We start from the raw sequence: 6,000 nt of genomic DNA, 5'->3' as shown, positions 1-6,000 counted from the left end.
GGCCAGAACTTTTTCAGTGGAACAGTGAGGCTGGAAGCCAATTAGAATGAATTGAGAAATGAGAAGAAAGTGAGGAAATGAAGTGATTGTGATAGACTGTGTTTAAAGATTAGTTATGAAGGGGAAATGAGAAATAGGGATTGTTAATTAAAAATTGTTTTAGGGGGCACTCAGTCATTAAGCATCTGCCTTCGGCTCAGGTCCTGATCCCAGGGTCCTGGGATTGAGCCCCACATCTGGTTCCCTGCTCCGTGGGAGGCCTGCTTCTCCCTCTCCCACTCCCCCTGTTTGTGTTTCCTGTCTCACTGTGCCTCTCTCTGTCAAATAAATAAGTAAAATCTTTTAAAAAAATGTTTTAGAATGGCCATACTGCTTTAAAATATCTGCATACTGATAGAAATGATCCTGGAGAGAGGGAGAGATTTTTGGTTTGTGTGAGATTCAATAGAAGATCTGAGATACTTATGGAATGGATGGCTTTTGAGATAAGAGCAATATCTCCATAGAGACTGGAAGAAAGAAGAAAATGGGTGAAGACACAGGTTTAACGAATTTATTATATAAGATGAGGGAGTTCCCATATGACCACATCTCTTTTATAAATGAAGACTAAAGAAAGTTCTCAGAATTGAAGAGTTGAAGGAAAGGTTTAAGTTTTGATAACCAAGGGAAAGTTACAAAATATTCATTGGGCATAATAGGAGAGTGAGCTTATAAATGACAGTTATGAGTGACAGCCTGTGTGGTGAGGCCATATGAACCTGGTGATTATGAATGCATAGGGACATCAGATTGCCTAAGGGTGTGAATTTCTTCACCAGTGTTCTGCTTCATGGGTGCTGGCTCAGAGACAGCAGATGTACAGTACAGTATGCATGGTGATTCAGCCATGAAAATGTAATAGAAAGTTGAAAGTTTTAAGTAAATTATTGTAATAATGGGCATGGAATCCATAGGATATGTATTAGTTACCTATGGTTGTATAATAAGCTCTCCCTAAACTTAGCAATTGGAAACAGGAAACATTTAATATCATATAGTTCCTGCAGATCAGGAAGCCAGGAACAGCTTACCTGAGTGATTCTCATTCAGAGTCTCTCATGAGGCTACTACCAAGATATTGGCCAAGACATCTCAAGACCTGATTGGGGAAACTTCCACTTCTAAGCTCACCCACATAGCTATTGACAGGCCTTGGAAGATACGCTTCTAATCAAACTCACATGGGCTTCTCCATAGAGCTGTCTCACAACAGGACAAGTGGCTTACCTCAGAGTAAGTGCTATAAGGGAGAATGAAAGAGCTCCCAAGATGGAAGACAGTCATTTTATACCCCAAATTTGGAAGTGACATCCTATCACTGCTGCCTACTCAGTAGAAGCACGTCTCTAAAGCTAGCTCACACTCAAGGGGAGTTGATTACACAAAGGCATGAATGACAAGAAGTAGGGATCATTGAGGGACATGTTAGAGGCTGCCTACCACAGTGTATAGGAGGGAAGAAAAGACAGGAGAAGAAATTAGTGGGAATGGATTAAAGATCTGAATTTGGGGACAACTTGCCTCTGTATGGTTATCGAGCAGGTGAGTTTACAAAAGTAGGAGATTATAAGTATAGAATTGGAAAATTAAATTTGAAATACTGGAGGTGGTACAGTCATTGGTTATGACCTCTTTAGATGAAGACCATAGGAAAATATGGTTGAGTTGGTATGAAGGTAATACAGAAATGGATCTGAGAAGATAGATAGTGTGTCATCTACATCTACATCTGCATGGATGTTGAAAACATGAGAAGACTGGAAGCTGGATGGAGAAGAAAACTAAGCCAGCAGCTAAAGGTCTGCATGAATAAAAAGTAAAATTTGGAGGTCAGTAAGAAGATAGCAGAGAGGCAGAGGTGAGGCTGCCAAAGGAAAATCACATAACCTCCAAGAAAAAGGGATATAAAATTGAGATAACAAGTAAATATTCGAAGCCAGCAATAGACAGCAAGGACACTGATCCCATCCATCCATCAACTTCAGTTATTCAGAATATGGAAGAAACACGCATGTTCCACTTGACATGGTTGCAAGAGACGCCATGCCTTCACAAAATAGCAGGTTTTAGTCAACAGAAGATACAGAGAGAACATTCTGCATAAAGGTGTGTTGGAATAGAAGAGCAAAGAAATCTAAAAGGCCCAGTGGGAGAATCTGGTGGGAAGAGAAATAGTAGGAATGAATGAGTCAGGATTGGTAAGGAACGGAGCTGGAGAGACACAACAGTTCAGAAATAACAGGTAATCAATGGACCTCAATCTCTGGTGTTGATTAAGGTCAACAGATATGCTGGTCCTCAAAACTTTAGTTCTTGACGTCATTATTGGTAGGGTTGGAACTCATTCTGAGAGGAAAAAAAAATGATCACAGTGAGGGAAGGGTAAGAATGTAATGGGTTGCCTTTACATTAGCAGGTGGCAGCCAGGAAGGAAGGGTAAAGCTGGAAAAGCTACGGAGTTCTGAAGTTTATTTCATAATAAGAAGAAAGAAGAAGGGGAGGAAGAGGAATAAGGGAAGAATAAGAAGGAGAAGTTCTTTCAGTTCATAGTAAATATGCTAATTTTAAGCAAAGGTAAGTACTCACCCATTTAATCATGTAATATTTTGATCATTTTATTAACAAAAATATCAATATATTAGTATTATATATTAATATATCGTATTAATAAAATAGTAATATATATTAATGAAATATTAATATATTGTACATTATAGTAAGTAATAGTTAAGGTTCATATCCCTGAAGTTGTTACATTAATTTCCTTTTATTATGGAATTAGTGGTTTTCAAAAGTCTTTGTGTGTGTGAGTGTGTACTGGAGACATTAAGTATTGAAAGATTTGAGCATATTGAAAAGGAATAGTCTACAAACTTATTTGTGCTTTTTTTACATTTTTAAATTTTATTTATTTATTTTTTATTTATCTCACGACCCTGAGATCAAGACCTGAGCTGAGCTCAAGAGTTGGGCATTTAACAGACTGAGCCACCCAGGCATCCCTGTTTGTGCTTCTTAAAGCCTTACTGAAGAAAAGTTCTAAAATTTGTAAGTGGTAATATAGTAATACCACAAGGACTATGAGAGAAAGGGGTGAAGGGGAAGAAAACACTTTCTAAGACTAAGTAAGCATATTTAAAGCATATTCTTATCATTTGAGTCTGAGAATTGTGCAGGGGATACTGAATTTAGCAATAATCCTGGAGGATGGGGTTCTTTTTTTTTTTTCTCCAAAGATAGAACGACTAAACAGCAAAAAATAAAAAGCAATAGAAGAAAAAGATAATTATACTTGGAAATCTCATTTCTCTGAAGTAATCTTTAAAAATGTATAAATAATAGGAGAAATAAATTTGAAAGACTTTAACTTTACATGCCTGGGCCAATTTAAAATACAAGTTTATATTCTGATGTGTTGACACTGGTTTCTTAATAGTCCTTTCGAAAGTTGGCAAGGAAACTTAAATGAAAATTAGTTTGCACAATGAATCTGGTAGTTTTGGGGTTAGAATACTTTATTACCAAAGAGAAGTAAAAAGGAGCCTAGTAAAACCATGCTCCCAAATACATGTGTAATAACTGAAATACATATGAACATATTATATATATGTATGTGTATGCACTTTATATATAATGTATGCATATATACACACATATATATGTGTGTATGTGTTAAATATGGGTCTGTGTTTGTATATATACCGACATACATACACAGATACAAACAGGCACTTGTGAGAGGCAAATGAAGGCTGATAATTATAATCTGAAATGGTGATTTTTAAAATGTATTAAAACATAAAAACAGACCAATCTCAATAGAGAGGAAAGGACACAGAGAGCCTACAGTATGTAAACTGCTGCTCTTTTTATTGTCGGGTCAATATATCAGCAGTGCTTCCACATGGAACATAGTAGACATGAATCGGGGTGGTTCTTCCTTGGTTTGCCTTTGGATTGTGCTGTTGTCAGGGTTCAGAGACCAGATTCTCCATATATGGTTCTTTTTGTGATTCTTGATTATGACCCCCTGAGGAAGTCAGACCTGCCTGGGGTTACTAGAGATGGTGTCTTACTTGGCATATTTATCATCCACAAATCATCAGCTATAAATACACCTCAGCAGGATCATCATCAGGCTGGCTCAGTAGCCTGCAATTTATGAAGGTTATGAGAAACAGTGTGAAGGGTGAAGTGCTTTATTAAGGGTGGCTTTCTCCCTGACCCAGCCCTGTGTTCTACTTGAATATAAATGACCCTGGGAATGAGTACTCCTTTCCATTTAGGATTAAGTATTTTTAAATTGTCCCCTTCAGCTGTTATTCTTATGTTCCTATGTCATGACTTTAAGATTTTCTAAGAAACATCAAAATCACAGTGTTTGAAGATACAATGTGAGAAATTACTAGATGCAAGATAGATATATATCTAAACCTCACATTGTTTCCTCTACTTTTTTCCATTTTTTAGCATTTGTCATCAATCTCTATTTTTGTTTCTGGCAAAATAACAGAACTAACCAAAATGTCTTGCAAATATAATTATTATCTCTATGGATGTTGAAATAAAGGAAAGGTGATTCTCTTTTGTATTGCTGAATGTTGTTTGTTTTTAAAAGAAAACGTGTTTGCTTCCGACACAATGTTTTGGATTATGCCCTAGACATAAACCTTATTTTCCTTTCACATTCCCTTAAATGAATAAAAAATATTGTAATGAACCAAAAATGACACGAAACCAAATCGCCACACAGGCTGCTCTCTCAGCCAGTGAATGTTCCTGGAACATGCTTAAAGCTTGTTGGTTGGAGAATGATTAACAGTTTCCCTTACAGGATGTTATTCTGAACACTTGTCCTAGAAGAAAAAGCCTTGAAGAGGGTCACCCTATTAATATGTATTAAGAAGTAAAGGGCCAATTTTAATATTTCAAACAACTCCAGTGAATAAAAGATCCTTGGCACCTTTCTGTTTTCACTATAGTCCTCTTTTAAAATGATGTTCTTCACTCTCCATCTGCCCCAGGGGAGAGGAACAACAAGAGGAAGAAAAATGCAGAAAGAGTACAGAGAAAAAAATGATGGAAATTTGTTTTATTCCACTTCACCTGACGCTTAAGCCACTCACCCTTAGGAAGACTCCAACATGTTATATGAATTAGCCATTGTGGTCTCCCCACCATATCACCATACTATTTGCCACTTGTTTTGCAAACCACCAACTGCGTTTACAAGTAGAGACATAATCAGTAGGCGAACGACCTTTTGCAGCATTGTATCTGAAGCTAGTTCATCAAATACTTGTCAGCCAACGGTCCAGGAGGCTAAATAAATAAATAAATAAATGTGGGGAGTGATGGAAATTTATCTTTTTTTTTTTTTTTTGCTGCTAAATAGAGAATCTGGTAGCCTTTCCTCCCCCTTTCCCTCGTTTTTTTTTTTTTTTTTTTTTTTTTTTCCCACCTCTGTCCACAAACCTGTTACTAAGGAAACTTGAAAAGGAATCAGATACATTAAGAAAACAAAAGTTTAGACCCACAACCACGATCCCATTGCCATGCAGAAAGCAATGCAAGATACCCAACCTCGGTCACCGCACCGCGGTCCTGACAAAGCCTGTATCTAGCCAGAACAAATAAGATGTTAATTGCAGCCTCGCTGAGAAAAACTAGTATTGTTCCAGCCAGAGACACGGAGCATTTCAGGAGCCGAGATGTGCCCCCTCCGCTGAGGACTGGATCAATTCATCTGAATCCCGGTGATGAAATGACAGCTCTTCGGCTGCGACAGGTCCGCGCTGAAAGAAAGAAAGACGACCAAGTCCAGTATTTACTTCCCACCCATCAGAGTCGCCTTCCAGTCTTCCGCACCCCCCTTGCCTCGCCTCCCAGTGAGTTTCTCTTACAGTTGGTCGCCGCCAGCCCCAGCGGTGGGAACTGAGGATGCAAAAACCTCCCAGA

This window comes from Zalophus californianus, chromosome 7 (genome assembly GCF_009762305.2).
Source record: "Zalophus californianus isolate mZalCal1 chromosome 7, mZalCal1.pri.v2, whole genome shotgun sequence".
Classification (NCBI taxonomy): domain Eukaryota; kingdom Metazoa; phylum Chordata; class Mammalia; order Carnivora; family Otariidae; genus Zalophus; species Zalophus californianus.
The sequence above is the reverse complement of the archived record's forward strand: the minus strand, read 5'-3'. Positions refer to the sequence as shown.